We start from the raw sequence: 17,317 nt of genomic DNA, 5'->3' as shown, positions 1-17,317 counted from the left end.
TTCTAGATTGTTGTATTTGGTGGCATATAATTTTTCATAGTATTCTACAATAATTCTTTGTATATCTATGATGTCTGTGGTGATCTCTCCTCTTTCATTTTGGATTTTATTTATTTGAGTCCTGTGCCTTTTTTCCTTGGTGAGTCTTGCCAAGGGTTTGTCAATTTTGTTCATCTTTTCAAAGAACCAGCTCCTTGTTTTATTGATTTTTTCTATAGTTTTTCTGTTCTCTATTTCATTTATTTCTGCTCTGATTTTTATTATCTCCTTTCTTCGGCTGGTTTTGGGTTGTCTTTGTTCTTCTTTTTCTAGTTCCTTAAGGTGTTAAGTTAAGTGGTTTACTTGGGCTCTCTCTTGTTTGTTCATATAGGCCTGAAGTGATATGAACTTTCCTCTTATTACTGCTTTTGCTGCATCCCTGAGATTCTGATATGTCGTATTTTCATTTTCATTTGTCTGTATATATCTTTTGATCTCTGCGCTTATTTCTTCTTTGACCCATTCATTTTTTAGAAGTATGTTGTTTAGTTTCCACATTTTTGTGGGTTTTTCCCCCTCTTTTTTGCAGTTGAATTCTAGTTTTAAGGCTTTATGATCAGAAAATATGCTTGGTACAATTTCCATTTTTCTAAATTTGCTGATATTGTCTTTGTGGCCCAACATATGGTCAATTCTGGAGAATGTTCCATGTACACTAGAGAAAAATGTATACTCTGTCGCTTTGGGATGAAGTGTCCTGTAGATGTCTATCATATCCAGGTGTTCTAGTATTTTGTTTAAGGCCACTATATCTTTATTGATTCTCTGTTTGTATGACCAATCTAGAGCCGTCAGCGGTGTATTGAGGTCTCCAAGTATGATTGTATTTTTGTTAGTTTTTGTTTTAAGGTCAATAAGTAGCTGTCTTATATATTTTGGTGCTCCTTGGTTTGGTGCATATATATTAAGGATTGTTATGTCTTCTTGATTCAACTTCCCCTTAATCATTATGAAATGACCATTTTTGTCTCTGAGTACTTTTTCTGTCTTGTAGTCAGCATTATTAGATATGAGTATTGCTACACCTGCTCTTTTTTGGGTGTTGTTTGCTTGGAGTATTGTTTTCCAGCCTTTCACTTTGAATTTGTTTTTATCCTTGTTGCTTAGATGTGTTTCTTGTAGGCAGCATATAGTTGGATTTTCTTTTTTAATCCATTCTGCTACTCTGTGTCTTTTTATTGGTAAGTTTAATCCATTTACATTTAGTGTAATTATTGACACTTGTGGGTTCCCTACTGCCATTTTATAAATTGCTTTCTGTTAGTTTTGTATCTAGTTTGATTCTTCTCTTTTGTTTTTCTATCATTTGTTTTTGTTTCTTTGTGTTCCAAACTTCTTTCCTCTGTTGCTACCTTTTTTAAGTCAAGTGTTTTTGTGGTTGTTTTTTCAAGGGTGGTTACCATTAAGTAATGAAAAGGGTACCTACCATATTCATTGTAGTACCCTATCTTATAAGTATTTCTGCACTTCATCGTCCTTTGCTACTGTCAATCTCCATCCTCTCCCCCCTTTTTTTCCTTTGTTGTCACAGTTTAAGTTTGGTTTTATTGTTTTCTTGGTGGAGCTGTTACTTGTGGTTTTGTTTTCTTTTGTTCTTTGAATCTGGTTGGAAAACCCCCTTTAATATTTCCTGGAGTGGGGGCTTTCTGCTGATAAATTCTCTCATCTTTTCTGTATTTGTGAATGTTTTTATATCTCCTTCATACTAGAAGGATAGCTTTGATGGGTATAGTATTCTTGGCTGAAAGTTCCTCTCTTTCAGGGCTTTAAATATTGGGGACAACTCTCTTCTAGCTTGTAGAGTTTCTGCTGAGAAATCTGATGATAATCTAATAGGCCTTCCTTTATATGTTGTACTCTTTTTTTCCCTGGCTGCCTTGAGAATTTTTTCTTTGTCATTGGTTTGTGTTATCTTTATTATGATGTGCCTTGGAGTGGGTTTGTTGGGGTTAAGAAAACTCGGTGTTCTGTTTGCTTCTTGAATTTGAGGCTTTAGTTCTTTCCACAGGCTTGGGAAGTTCTCATCTATTATTTGTTTGAGTATATTCTACATTCCACTTTCTTTTTCTTCTCCTTCTGATATACCTATTATTCTTATGTTATTCTTTCTGATGGAGTCAGATAATTCCTGTAGTGCTTTCTCGTTTTTTATTATTTTTGAGTCTCTTTCTTCTTCTCTCTGTTGTGCCTCAAGTTGTTTGTCTTCTATTTCACTAATCCTATCCTCAATCTGGGCTGTTCTGTTAGCTAAGCTTGTTACCTCGTTTTTCAGCTCGTGAATTGAGTTTTTCATTTCTGTTTGATTTGTTTTTATAGTTTCAATTTCCTTGGTAACATATTCTTTGTGTTCATTGAGTTGTTTTCTGATCTCCCTATATTGCCTTTCTTTGTTTTCTTGTATATCTCTGAGTATTTTTAAGATTTCTATTTTAAATTCTCTGTCATTTAGCTCCAAGGCTTCCAATATGTTAAGTCTTTTCTCCATAGATTTTTCCACATCTATTTGTGTTACCTCTCTTTCTTTTGTATCCATAATATTCAATTTCCTCTTTCTTATTGGCATCTGAGGGTGGTCTTGTTGATAGCACTAATTATAATTAATAAAGAGTAAAAAGTAAAAAAAAAAAAAAAAGGTAAAACACCCCACAAAAAAAAAACAGTAATAATTTATTATTTCCCCCTTTTTTCTTTCTTCTGTTTCCCTCCTCTCCCCTCCTCAGGGAAATATCATGCCTATAATGGAGAGCCTGATTTGGGGTGAAGAGTTCAAGGGGCAAAAAAAGGGAGTAGGGACCTACTAAATGCAAAAAAAAAAAAAAAAAAAGGAAGAAAATTTTAGACAAGCATAAGATGATTTGCTTGTAAGTGATGGTCAACTAAGAGATATAATGAGAGGGATAAGAGGGAACCAGAAAAAAGGACCAAAAAAAGAATAATAAAGAAGAAAAAAATAAAAATAATAAGTAAAAATCTGTTGTATTAAGTGGAGTGAAGACTAAATACAATGGAGACCTTGGGTTGGGAGGACCCAAAATGCCACAAAAATAAACAAACAAGAAAAAAACAAAAGCAAAAAAGAAAAATAAAGCCAAAAAAAAGCCTTGAGTCCCAAATTAACTAATTTGTTCGTGATTGAGGATTAAATGGGAGGAAAGTAAAATGAGAAAAGAAAAAACTAATAGAAAGGAAAAAATAAGAAAAAGAGAAAAACGAAGGAAGAAATAAAAAAGATAAAGAAAAAAACAAAATAAAGCAAAACAAAAAAAAAACAAAAGAGGAGAGAGTGAGAGTTAAGTGTTTTGGAGTATAACCTTAAAGGAGGGTGAGAATGAAGAAGAGAAATAAAATGTAACACTCATGGGTAGTGTAGTTCAAGAAAAGGGAAGCATAAGATGGGCAGAGAATAGAAGGACCGAGGTGGAGGAAATAAAGGCAATAAGATAGAAGAAACAAACAACAACAATAAAAAAATTAGTGGAACAAGTTGTAAAGTCTGTGGATTTTTCTTGATTTTGAGAGGTTAACTTCTTCCTTTTTCTTTTCTCTCCCTCTTCCTGGTCGGTGACTCTGTACCCCAGGCTCTGCCCCTGTGTCACACTTAGGTAGGGATTTGCAGTTGATGGGATTCTATGGCAATGTCATATAATTGGCTTTAGTCTTGCTGGTAGTCAAGGCTTGTTGGCGTTTGCAGGGTCCAACGATGAGAGAGTTTGCTTTCCTGGATTCTCTCTCCTAGTCCCCCCTTCCTGAATTAGCAGCCTGGTGATCCAGCTATAAGGCTGCTACTGCTTCTGCCTGGGGAGTAAGAGGTTCAAAGAGCTGGGAAATCCCCACTCTATCCCCACTCAGCGCAAGGCTTTGGGAAAGGCTCTGGCAGTCAGGGCCTCCAGTGTAATCAGGCGGGGGTGGGAGTCACTTGTTGTCAAGGTGACTGTTCAGCGCCTAGCATTCAGTTGGACCTCTCAACCCAGGCTTTCCACACTTTGTAGCCTGTTTTGGCTGGGAAGAAGAGGCACTAGTCTCTGCTTGCGACTAGTGTAGTATAGATCTTATTATCTACCAAGTCCTTCTTGTTAGCGTTTATCCCTGAATATGGAGGCTCTATCAATCAGAAGTTTCCCCCGCCCCTTTAGCGAGAGGCACTAAAAAATATCACGCCTTTTGTCTTGGGTCGCTGAACTGAGAGAGATCTTATCAATTAGAACCGAGGGTGCGCAGATTTCATGGGTTAAGCTAATTTCAGTGATTGGGTCGCAGCTGTGCTCCCGAAGGTATTTTAGGCTGCCTGCGCACGCCCCTCCCCCAACGCTTGATTGTTAGCTTGAATGGCTGAGTGAGGTGCCCCGCCCACGGAGAGAATCTCCCAAGTAGAAGACCACACTGGTGCCTCTCTCGCTCGCCCTGCCGCTGGCGGCTGGATCCCACCAGGCGCAGGATAATGGGGCACCCTGGGTGTGCGGGCCAGTAGGGCGCTCTGGGCGTGTGGAATGCCCAGGGCACGCGCGCGAATGGGGTGCTCCGGGCACCGGTGGCTGGCGACTCTCACTCGCAGTGCGTGGGCCACTGGGAACGTTAGCGGTGCTCGCTCTGCAACCGGACCGGGCGCGCGCCAGCAGCTTCTCGCGGCTCCCGAGTGTGGGCGGTGCTCGCTCTGCAACCGGACCGGGCGTGCCAGCGGCTGCTCGCCACTCCCAAGCGTGGGCTGACTCACCACCTGCGCACTCCCTCCACGGCTTGAATGAACGTCCCTGCGGTAGTTTCCTCCACACCCTCGTCTCTCAGATTCAAATGATAACAGTCCTTTCGCTTTCAGTTTGTGTGGAACTCCGGAATGCTCCGAGGATAAATTTTTCTGTTTCTAGTTGACAAATTTGTTGTGATTTAGGGGAGATCTGTCGGACGCGCTGCTCACGGCGCCATTTCCGTGACGTCACCGAAACATGTTTTTCAAACTTCACAGCCAAGACACTCGTTGCTGCAAAGCCTACAGTCTGTCTAGGACTTTCTTTTGCCCGTACCCAAAGCCACACGGTGAGTTTTCTCAGCAGCTATTTGCTGAGTACCATGTACCAGAAACTGGAATTAGGCACAAGGCTCAGTGCCCACACATATATATTGAGCTTCCCAGGGAGATGGGAATATAACAGGAGTACACAATGACCTGTTTTTTTCTGTGGGAGGGAGAAGCAAAGTTCAGTTGGGGCAGGTGGTGGCGCCAGGAGGGGCAGCCACACTGGCAGGGTCCTGGAGCTGAGAGAGCATGCGCTGGGCCTTTCTCCTGGCTCAGGTCCGATCTCAGCAGGGAGCAGCAAGAGTGGAGGCTGGAGTGATGGCCACAGCCACTAAACCAGGAGCCATCGGCCAACTGCGGAAGGGTGTTTGGATTTCTCATGAGGACAGTTGTGGAAAAGGGAGAAACAGCACAGGACAGATGGAAGAAGGCTGTGCGGGACCCAGAGTTGGAAAATGGGGTCCTGAGCAAGTACCAGGCCAGGGGTTGTGAAGACAAGGCGGCGGGACTGAGAGCCAGCATCCTTGTTGAGTGCAGAGTGGGAGTCGCAGCCCCACGTGCAGCTGGAGGCTCAAGAGGGAGGGCTGGAGCGGCCAGTGACACACACTGTAAATGCAGCCACTTGTAGCAAACCACACTGATGAGCTCAGGAGTCTGAGCACACCGACCGTGGAAAGATGGACAGGGGAGCAGAGGGAAGTCAGGTAAACTACATTTAGTTTAATTTTCTTAATGTGGAGAGTCAAATCCACATCGATTTTCTTTTATAAATGCTTATTACTTAAAAATAGCTTGTATCAATATGTAACTCTTTATACTTTATTATCATATTCTTTTGATATTACTCTATTTATCTACAAAATAATTTTCTGCCTCAGGTGGCTACTATGAAGTGAGCAAGGTGTGTTCTGAAGCTTATGGGGACTGTGTGGGACTGATAACCAATCACTGTCTTTGGAGGAAATCCTAACCTTTCCTTGTATACCCTCCCTATATGTTCAACAGCTTCTCTGTTTTCACAGTCAGTAGTCTATATTGCTATCTTATCACCTTTACCTTTAACATTAACAACAGCTCCACATACATCATCATCACTGTAGTCATCAAAAGATTCTCCAGTAAGGCACAGCAGTGACTCTAGCCAAAAGCTATCGAAAACACTTCATCCCTGCTGTTTGTTTTTATTTGTTGTTGGGTTTTTGTGCGGGTTTTTTGTATTTTTCTGAAGTTGGAAACAGGGAGGAGGCAGTAAGACAGACTCCCACATGTGTCCGACTGGGATCCACCAGGCACGCCCACCAGGGGATGATGCTCTGCCCATCTGGGGCGTTGCTCTGTTGCAACCAGAGCCATTCTAGCGCCTGAGGCAGAGGACATAGAGCTATCCTCAGTGCTCGGGCCAACATTGCTCCAATGGAGCCTTAGCTGCAGGAGGGGAAGAGACAGACAGACAGGAAGGAGAGGGGGAGGGGTGGAGAAGCAGATGGGCGCTTCTCCTGTGTGTCCTAGGCGGGAATCCAACCCGGGACTCCTGCATGCCAGGCTGATGCTCTACCACTGAGTCAACCGGCCATGTCCTGTAATTGGAACTGTAAAATCAAACTTTGCATCTCAGTTCCAAGTTCCCTCTCCAGTAATTAGGCGGCTCATTTTAAATCAGTAACTTAGTTATCTTGTTCTTCGTAATCATCCCATGTATATCAACATAACATTGTGCACTTTAAATATAAACAATATTATGTATTTATCAATTATTCTTCAATAAAGTTGAACAAAATAGAAACATCATCGCCCAAAAACGACAAGGTGGCAGGTTCGATCCATGGTCAGGGCACTCACGGGAAGCAGGCGATGAGTACACGACCGAGTGGAACAATAAATGAATGCCTCCCTTCTCCCTCCCCTCTCTCTTCACTACCTCCCTGTATCTCTGAAAATAAAAAGAAATGAAGTCTTGGCTAGATAGTTCGGTTGGAGCCTTGTCCTGGAGCAAGGAGGTTGCCTGGTTAAATCCCTGGTCAGGGCACATACAAGAGCATCTCCATGTTCCTGTCTCTGTCTCCTTGCCTCTCTCTTTCTCCTAAAAATATATAAATAAAAATAAAAACAGTAGGAAGAATTAGTGAACCTGAAAGCTGGTTCTTTGAGAAAATGAACATTGACAACCCTTTAGCATGATTAAGAAAAAAGGAGAGATACAAATAATATCAGAAATGAAAGTGGGGCCTAGCCTGTGGTGGTGCAGTGGATCACGCATTGACTTGGAATGCTAAGGTCGCTGGTTCGAAACCCCGGGCTTGCCCAGTAAATGCACGTATACAAGCAATCAATGAACAACTAAAGTGAAGCAACTATGAGTTAATACCTCTTGCTCCACCTTCCTCCTCTCTATATAAAATCGATACATAAAATCTTCAAAAAGAAAAAGAAAAGAAATGAAAGTGAGAACATTATTATTAACCTTACAGAAACAAAAAGGAATATAAGGGAATATCATGAACAGTTGCATGCTATTCAACAAATTAGATAACCTAGATAAAATGGACAAATTCTACATAGAGAAAGATAATCTAAAGAAATTGATTTAAGAAAGAATACAAAATCTGAATAGATCCATAGCAAAAGATAAAATAATAGGAAAACAGTCTGATATGGACGTCAGGCACTCTGACACATAGGGATGGACCCGGTGGCACTCTGGGCCCCTCAGAGCACATGGGGGGGGGATGATAGTAAAGAGTCAGCTTTGCCCTGCAGGAAATAAGCTGCAGTCCTCAGCCCTTTCTCCCGTGTCCTTCTTCTGCTTTTTTTTTTTTTAGGAATGAAATGTAATGGAGTGACATTGATGCATAAGAACCCCTGTCTTTTTTGTAAAGAAAAACTTCTAAAGCTTTTATGAATATATTTGTGGGACTGGATTTTGGTGAGAAACTAAGAGGCTCTTTTCCATTTTGGGGCTGGCCAGGGATGAGCAGACACCTGGGTCTGAGATATTCAAATTAGACACAGGAGAAAAACTACGGGGTGAGTTCTTGGCACTCCCTATAGAAGTACATTGAAGAAAAATTTTAAATTGATGTTTGGGGCCCTGCCCAGTTGGTTAAGTGGTAGAGCGTCAGCCTGGCGTGCAGGAGTCCCGGGTTCGATTCCCAGCCAGGGCACACAGGAGAAGCGCCCATCTGCTTCTCCGCCCCTCCCCCTCTCCTTCCTCTCTGTCTCTCTCTTCCCCTCCCGCAGCCGAGGTTCCATTGGAGCAAAGATGGCCCGGGCGCTGGGTATGGTTCCTTGGTCTCTACTCCAGCCGCTAGAGTGGCGACGCCCCAGAGGGGCAGAGCATCGCCCCCTGGTGGGCACAGCGTCACCCCCTGGTGGGCTTGCAGGGTGGATCCTGGTCGGGCGCATGCGGGAGTCTGTCTGACTGTCTCTCCCCGTTTCTAGCTTCAGAAAAAAAAAAATGAGGCTTGGGATCCACTCCAGCAAGAGAAAGATTTACCTTCTTGCCCCCAAGTGTAGGAAGTAGGGGTCCTGGTTCCAGTTAAGGAAATCCCTGCTACTAGGTTGAGCCAGAGAGAGTCCCACCATCCACTGAAAATCCAGCTTCAGATGAGTGTTTGCATTCTAGTATGCTAGCTGCATAGAACTCAGAATGCAGTGACGTCTAGGTATATTGTTCCATAGGACAGAAGCCTTTGGAACACTGAGCACGGGAGACTCATGGGTCACCGGGAAACCAACCACAGCAAGTACAAGTTAGCTGAGCCAGTGGTTGCAGGAAGAAAGAAAAGGAAAATGAGCCAGGAAGAATTTAGGAGATGCAGTCACAGGTGATTGGATTTGAATGGGAGAGGGAGGGAATCAAGGCTGACATCAGAGAGGATCCCTGGGCACGATAGGTGCCACCCGCTGAGACAGAGAGTAAGTAACAGTGCCTCAGCACTGGAGCTCACACCAGGGACACAGCTCAGCAGGGTGAGCCTCACTGTACATGAGTTCTCTCTCCAGAATTTACCAAGGGCTCTCAAGGTTTGATTTAACTTTTTAAACTGCAAAGCCCTGCAACGGAAGCTTTAGGATTTTCCCCATAATAAACGCACCCCACTGACTTAGATTCAGTACATGTACTTGACCCAAAGACGGTAGGATCAGGCAGGAATTATGCTCACCTCGCGACCTATAAGCGACCTCCTTGCTTAAAAAGTCACACACTTGCTTGTACAATGTTGCTATGATGTGGGGAGGATAAAATGAAACAGAACACTAATTACAAAACAACATAACTCTGTGCTGCTGTTGCTGTGTTTCCTAGGGCAGTGGTCCCCAGGGACCGGTTTAGTGTCATAAAATATTTTCATGGAGCAGTCTTTAGTTTGGGACGGATAAATGGATCACGTGACCGAGAGAAGCGTCAAGAGTGAGTCTTAGACGGATGTAACAGAAAGAATCTGGTCATTATTTAAAAATAAAACATCGTTCAGACTTAAGTATAAATAAAACAGAAATTATGTAAGTAATTTATTCTCTCTCTGTGGACCGGTACTAAATGGCCCACGGACTGTTACCGGTCCGCGGGCCGGGGCTTGGAGACCACTGCCCTAGGGAATAGAGAGATGTGGGAACATGAGATTGAATGTGCTACCATCTGAACAGGTCCTCCAAACAAAATAGCACAAACGTGGAAAGCCCTGTGCACAGTGTGCACACCTCAATTAATGTGAAGTCACAGTGCGTTCTTGTTTCTGAATGCCAAGTATAAGAAACTAGAAAGCCTGGCAGTCATACGAAATGACCGCTGTTCTAGATATTATAAACTGTAATTAAAATGATTTGTGCAAAGGTGTCTGCTAATTCAAACTGAATTACCCAGGGCAGGTGGCGAGGACACCCCTTTGCTTAGTGCCCCACGGGGTTTCCCCCTTCTACTTGCTTAACTCCTTTTCTCTCCTCTTCAGTGCTGTATTTTCTAGGAGGCATTCTTAAAAGAAATTACGTTAACACGTAGTTTTTATGTAAAACAGATGATTGCCAATGCAAACAAATGTTCACCTTCCCCCTTAACCAGCTCAATTTGCCTTCATCCGTGGCAGCTTCACCCCATTGGCTAGTACAGTTACGCAAGCAACCAATAAGCTATCAGCGAAAAACAGACACTTAAGCTGCATATACTAAAGATGTAACACAGAGAAACACAGGAAATGCTTGAGTAACAAATTTTAACTTTTGTCAGGTTATGTATACCTTATTTTAAAATACTGGTTTATCGGAAACATGTAAAATTTCCACTCTAGAATTCGTGAACTATTTTCATGAATTAGAAAATGGCTATCAAGAAATTCCTTCTAAGTATTAACATATCTTATTATTTCAGTTTAAACAATACTGGTCCTGCTAGTTGTCTTGCATTTTGGTGCACTTTGACCAGGTCGTATCCAAAGAGAAGATATTGTAGGAATTCGAATAAAGGGAGAGATGGTCAAAGCCACATGCAACCCTAAGGGGCAGACAGGACAAAGCTGCCTGAACCTGGCCGTGGTTCCAGCTCTCGTTCTCCGAGGGGAGCCTCCTGACCGACTGGGCACAGGACGAACACAGTCTGATACATACACGTGTTCACCAATTCTCTGTGGGTGCCCATCTTTCCAAATGTCACAGCAAATCCTCGCGCTTGCGGGAGGGCATACATTACTTCCCTCTTTCTATCTCCACTAAATGCTCATGAAGTACCTTTTGATTGGACAATTTCAATTTACTTGTAAAAGCTGGTCCTGATGGTAAGGAATTTAAGGGAAGAAGAAAGTAGAAGACCATTTCTTCTTTCACACCAGGTGACATATTTCTTGATATATACACTAAACTGAGGGTATGTTTTTCTATATAAATAAGTCTATTTGAACATCTTATTAAACAAAAATATTTATGTAAAGTCATCTATGCATATAGAGATGTTTTGAATAATATCTCTGAATGGCGGTATATCAATAAGTTTTATTTGATTTTTCTGTATTGTTTTCTTACAATAAACCTGTAAGGATTTACAGAAACAATAAAGGAAACAGTAAATCATTTAATCAATCAACATTGGATAAAGCCAAAATATCTATATATGTATATTACTTCAACTATTAATGTGTGCCAGAAGCAAAATATACTGTGATGTTACATTTTACAACATATAAACCCACTTAATCAGATCTTATTTGAAATTGAAGATATTTGTTTTGAAAATATTAGGTCATAAAAGAGTTTATACTCAAATCTTTTCTAGTCCAGTGACATATATACTTTTACCTTAATCTATAAACTTACATCAGAACTATCAAAAACAAAAAGAAACATGTTTTTCAAACTTCACAGCCAAGACACCCCTTGCTGCAAAGCCTGCAGTCGGTCTTGGACCTTCTTTTGCCCATACCCAAAGCCACACGGTGAGTTTTCTCAGCAGCTATTTGCTGAGTACTGTGTACCAGAAACTGGAATTAGGCACAAGACTCAGTGCCCATACATATATATTGAGCTTCCCAGGGAGGTGGAAATATAACAGGCGAGTACACAATGACCTGATTATTTCTGTGGGAGGGAGAAGAAGAGTTCAGTTGGGGCAGGTGGTGGCGCCAGGAGGGGCAGCCACACTGGCAGGGTCCTGGAGCTGAGAGAGCATGCGCTGGGCCCTTTTCCAGGCCCAGGTCCGATCTCAGCAGGGAGCAGCAAGAGTGGAGGCTGGAGTGATGGCCACAGCCACTAAACCAGGAGCCATTGGCCAACTGCGGAAGGGTGTTTGGATTTCTCATGAGGACAGTTGTGGAAAAGGGAGAAACAGCGCAGTTCAGATGGAAGAAGGCTGTGCGGGACCCAGTGCGGGAAGATGGGGTCCTGAGAAAGTGCAAGACCAGCGGGTGTGAAGACAAGGCAGCGGCACCGAGAGCCGGCATCCTTGTTGGGTGCAGAGTGGGAGTCCCAGCCCCACGTGCAGCTGGAGGCTCAAGAGGGAGGGCTGGAGCGGCCAGTGACACACACTGTAAATGCAGCCACTTGTAGCAAACCACACTGATGAGCTCAGGAGTCTGAGCACACCGACCGTGGAAAGATGGACAGGGGAGCAGAGGGAAGTCAAGTAAACTACATTTAGTTTAATTTTCTTAATGTGGAGAGTCAAATCCACATCGATTTTCTTTTATAAATGCTTATTACTTAAAAATAGCTTGTATCAATATGTAACTCTTTATACTTTATTATCATATTCTTTTGATATTACTCTATTTATCTACACAATAATTTTCTGCCTCAGGTGGCTACTATGAAGTGAGCAAGGTGTGTTTTGAAGCTGATGGTGACTGTGTGGGCCTGATAACCAATCACTGTCTTTGGAGGAAGTCCCAACCTTTCCTTGTATACCCTCCCTATATGTTCAACAGCTTCTCTGTTTTTACATTTAGTAGTCCATATTGCTATCTTATCACCTTTAGCTTTAACATTAACAACAGCTCCACATACATCATCATCACTGTAGTCATCAAAAGATTCTCCAGTAAGGCACAGCAGTGTCTCTAGCCAAAAGCTATCGAGATCACTTCATCTCTGCTGTTTGTTTTTATTTGTTTTTCTTGGGGTTTTTTTTGTATTTTTCTGAAGTTGGAAATGGAGAGGCAGTCAGACAGACTCCCACATGTGCCCGACTGGCATCCACCAGGCATGCCCACCAGGGGGCGTTGCTCTTCCCATTTGGCGCATTGCTCTGTTGCAACCAGAGCCATTTTCGCGCCTGGGGCAGAGGCCATAGAGCCATCCTCAGCGCCCGGGTCAACTTTGCTCCAATGGAGCCTTGGCTGCGGGAGGGGAAGAGCCAGACAGACAGGAAAGAGAGGGAAAAGGGTGCAGAAGCTGATGGGCGCTTCTCCTGTGTGCCCTGGCTGGGAATTGAACCCAGGACTCCTGCATGCCAGGCCGATGCTCTACCATTGAGCCAACCGGCCAGGTCCTGTAATTGAAATTCTAAAATCAAACTTTGGATCTCAGTTCCAAGTTCCCTCTCCGGTAATTAGGCAGCTCATTTTAAATCTGTAACTCAGTTATCCTGTTCTTGGTAATCATTCCATGTATATCAACATCATATTGTGCACTTTAAATATAAACAATTATATGTATTTATCAATTATTCTTCAATAAAGTTGAACAAAATAAAAAGAGCATCACCCCGAAACAACACGGTTGCAGGTTCGATCCACGATCAGGGCACACACGGGAAGCAGGAGATGAGTACACGACTGAGTGGAACAATAAATGAATGCCTCCCTTCTCCCTCCCCTCTCTCTTCACTACTTCTCTCTGTATCTCAGAAAAAAAGAAATGAAGTCTTGGTCAGATAGCTCAGTTGGAGCCTTGTCCTGGAGCGAGGAGGTTGCCTGGTCAATTCCCCGGTCAGGGCACATATAAGAGCAGCTCCTTGTTCCTGTCTCTGTCTCCTTGCCTCCCTCTCTCTCAAAAATAAATAAATAAAAATAAAAACGGTAGGAAGAATCAGTGAACCTGAAAGCTGGTTCTTTGAAAAAATGAGCATTGACAAACCTTTAGCAAGATTAAGAGAAAAAGAGAGATAAAAATAATATCAGAAATGAAAGTGGGGCCTAGCCTGCGGTGGTGCAGTGGATAACGCATTGACTTGGAATGCTAAGGTCACTGGTTCGAAACCCGGGGCTTGCCCAGGAAATGCACATAGACAAGCAATCAATGAACAATTAAATGAAGCAACTATAAGTTAATACTTTTTGCTCCACCTTCCTCCTCTCTCTATAAAATCAATACATAAAATCTTAAAAAAGAAAAAGAAAAGAAATGAAAGTGAGAACATTATTACTGACCTTACAGAAACAAAAAGGAATATACGGGAATATCATGAACAGTTGCATGCTATGCAACAACTTAGGTAACCTAGATAAAATGGACAAATTATACATAGAGAAAGATGATTTAAAGAAATTGACTTAATAAAGAATATAAAATCTGAATAGATCTATAGCAAGAGATAAAATAATAGGAAATAAGTCTGATATGGACGTCAGGCACTCTAACACATAGGGATGGACCCGGTGGCACTCTGGGCCTCTCAATGCACATGGAGGGGGGGATGATAGTAAGGAAGTCAGCTTTGCCCTGCAGGAAATAAGCTGCAGTCCTCAGCTCTTTTCCCATGTTCTTCTTCTGCTGCTGCCTTTTTTTTTTTTTTTTTTTTAGGAATGAAATGTAATGGAGTGACATTGATGCATAAGAACGCTTGTCTTTTATGTAAAGAAAAACTTCTAAAGTTTTTATGAATATACTTGTGGGACTGGATTTTGGGGAGAAACTAAGAGGCTCTTTTCCATTTTGGGGCTGGCCAGGGATGAGCAGACACCTGGGTCTGAGATATTCAAATTAGACACAGGAGAAAAACAACGGGGTAAATTCTTGACACTTCCTATAGAAGTACATTGAAGAAAAATTTTAAAATGAGGCATGGTATCCACTCCAGCAAGAGAAAGACTTACCTTCATGCCCCCAAGAATAGGAACGGGGGATCCTGGTACCAGTTAAGGAAGTCCCTGTTACTAGGTCGAGCCAGAGAGAGTCACACCATCCACTGAAGAAGCCAGATTCAGATGAGTGTTTGCATGCTAGTATCCTAGCTGCATAGAACTCAGAATGCAGTGACGTCTAGGTATATTGTTCCATAGGACAGAAGCCTTTGGAACACTGAGCACGGGAGACTCATGGGTCACCGGGAAACCAACCACAGCAAGTACAAGTTAGCTGAGCCAGTGGTTGCAGGAAGAAAGAAAAGGAAAATGAGCCAGGAAGAATTTAGGAGACGCAGTCACAGGTGATTGGATTTGAATGGGAGAGAGAGGGAACCAAGGCTGACATCAGAGAGGATCCCTGGGCAAGGTAGGTGCCACCCGCTGAGACAGAGAGTAAGGAACAGAGCCTCAGCACTGGAGCTCACACCAGGGACACAGCTCAGCAGGGTGAGCCTCACTGTACATGAGTTCTCTCTCCAGAATTTACTAAGGGCTCTCAAAGGTTTGGTTTAACTTTTTAAACTGCAAACCCCTGCAACTGAAGCTTTAGGATTTTCCCCATAATAAACGCACCCCACTGACTTAGATTCAGTACATGCACTTGACCCAAAGACGGTGGAATCAGGCAGGAATTATGCTCACCTGGCAACCTTGAAGTGACTTCCTGGCTTAAGTAGTCACACACTTGCTTGTACAATGTTGCTATGACTGGGGAGGATAAAATGAAACAGAACACTAATGACAAAACAACATAACTCTGTGGTGCTGTTGCTCTGTCCCCTAAGGCAGTGGTCCCCAGACTTTTTTGGACCACGGACAGTTTTTATGTCAGAAAATATTTTCACAGACCGGCGTTTAGATGGGACAGATAAATATATTACGTGACTGAGACCAGCGTCAAGAGTGAGTCTTAGATGGATGTAACACAGGGAATCTGGTCAATTTTTTTAAATTAAATTTATTGCAGTGACAATGATAAATCAGGTTACATATGTTGAGAAAAAACATCTTAGATTATTTTGACATTTGATTGTGCTGTATACCCCTCCCCCAAAGTTGAATTTTCTTCTGTCATCTTCTATCTGGTTTTATTTGTGCCCCTCTCCTCCCCCAACCCCTCTCTCCTTCTTCACCCCCTCCCCCCTCCCCCCACCCCCCATCCTTGTTGCCATCACATTCTTGTTAATGTCTCCGAGTCTCATTTTTATGTCCCTTCTATGTATGGATTCATCTTAGTTTTTTTTCTGATTTACTTATTTCACTCCGTATAATGTTGTCAAGGTCCATCCATGTTATTGTAAATGATCCGATGTCATCATTTCTTATGGCTGAGTAGTATTCCATAGTATATATATACCAAAGCTTTTTAATCCACTTGTCCTCTGACGGACACTTGGGCTGTTTCCAGATGTTCGCTATTGTGAACAATTCTGCCACAAACATGGGGGTGCATTTCTCCTTTTGGAGCCGTTTTATGGTGTCCTTGGGGTATATTCCTAAAAGTGGGATAGCTGGGTAAAGGCAGTTAGATTTTCAGTTTTTTGAGAAATCTCCATACTGTTTTCCACAGTGGCTGCACCAGTCTGCATTCCCACCAGCAGTGCAGGAGGGTTCCCTTTTCTCCACATCCTTGCCAGCACTTATTCTGTGTTGTTTTGTTGATAAGCGCCATTCTGACTGGTGTGAGGTGATATCTTATTGTGGTTTTAATTTGCATTTCTCTAATGATTAGTGATGTTGAGCATTTTTTCATATGCCTATTGGCCATCTGTATGTCCTCTTTGGAGAAGTTTCTATTCATCTCTTTTGCCCATTTTTGGATTGGGTTATTTATCTTCCTGGTGTTGAGTTTTACAAGTTCTTTATAAATTTTGGTTATTAACCCATTATCAGACGTATTGTCAAATATGTTCTCCCATTGTATAGTTTGTCTTTTTATTCTGTTCTTGTTGTCTTTAACTGTGCAAAAGCTTTTTAGTTTGATATAGTCCCATTTGTTTATCCTGTCTTTTATTTCACTTCCCCGTAGAGATAAATCAGCAAATATATTGCTGCGAGAGATGTCCGAGAGCTTACTGCCTATGTTTTCTTCTATGATGCTTATGGTTTCACGGCCTACATTTAAGTCTTTTATCCATTTTGAATTTATTTTTGTGAGTGGTGTAAGCTGGTGATCTAGTTTCATTTTTTTGCAGGTAGCTGTCCAATTTTCCCAACACCATTTGTTGAAGAGGCTGTCTTTACTCCATTGTATTTCCTTACCTCCTTTGTCAAATATCAGTTGTCCATAGAACTGTGGGTTTATTTCTGGGTTCTCTGTTCTGTTCCATTGATCTATATGCCTGTTCTTATGCCAGTACCAGGCTGTTTTGAGTACAATGGCCTTGTAGTATAACTTGATATCAGGAAGTGTGATACCTCCCACTTTATTCTTCTTTTTTAAGATTGCTGAGGCTATTCGTGTTCTCTTTTCGTTCCATATAAAGTTTTGGAATATGTAGTCTATATCTTTGAAGTATGTCATTGGTATTTTAATTGGTATTGCATTGAATTTATAGATTGCTTTTGGTAATATAGACATTTTAATGATGTTTATTCTTCCTAACCATGAACACGGTATATGCTTTCACTTGTTTGTATCTTCCTTGATTTCTTTTATCAATTCTTTGTAATTTTCCGAGTAGAAGTCTTTAGTCTCCTTGGTTAAGTTTATTCCTAG

This window comes from Saccopteryx bilineata, chromosome 6, assembly GCF_036850765.1.
Source record: "Saccopteryx bilineata isolate mSacBil1 chromosome 6, mSacBil1_pri_phased_curated, whole genome shotgun sequence".
NCBI classification, from domain to species: Eukaryota; Metazoa; Chordata; class Mammalia; order Chiroptera; family Emballonuridae; genus Saccopteryx; species Saccopteryx bilineata.
The sequence above is the reverse complement of the archived record's forward strand: the minus strand, read 5'-3'. Positions refer to the sequence as shown.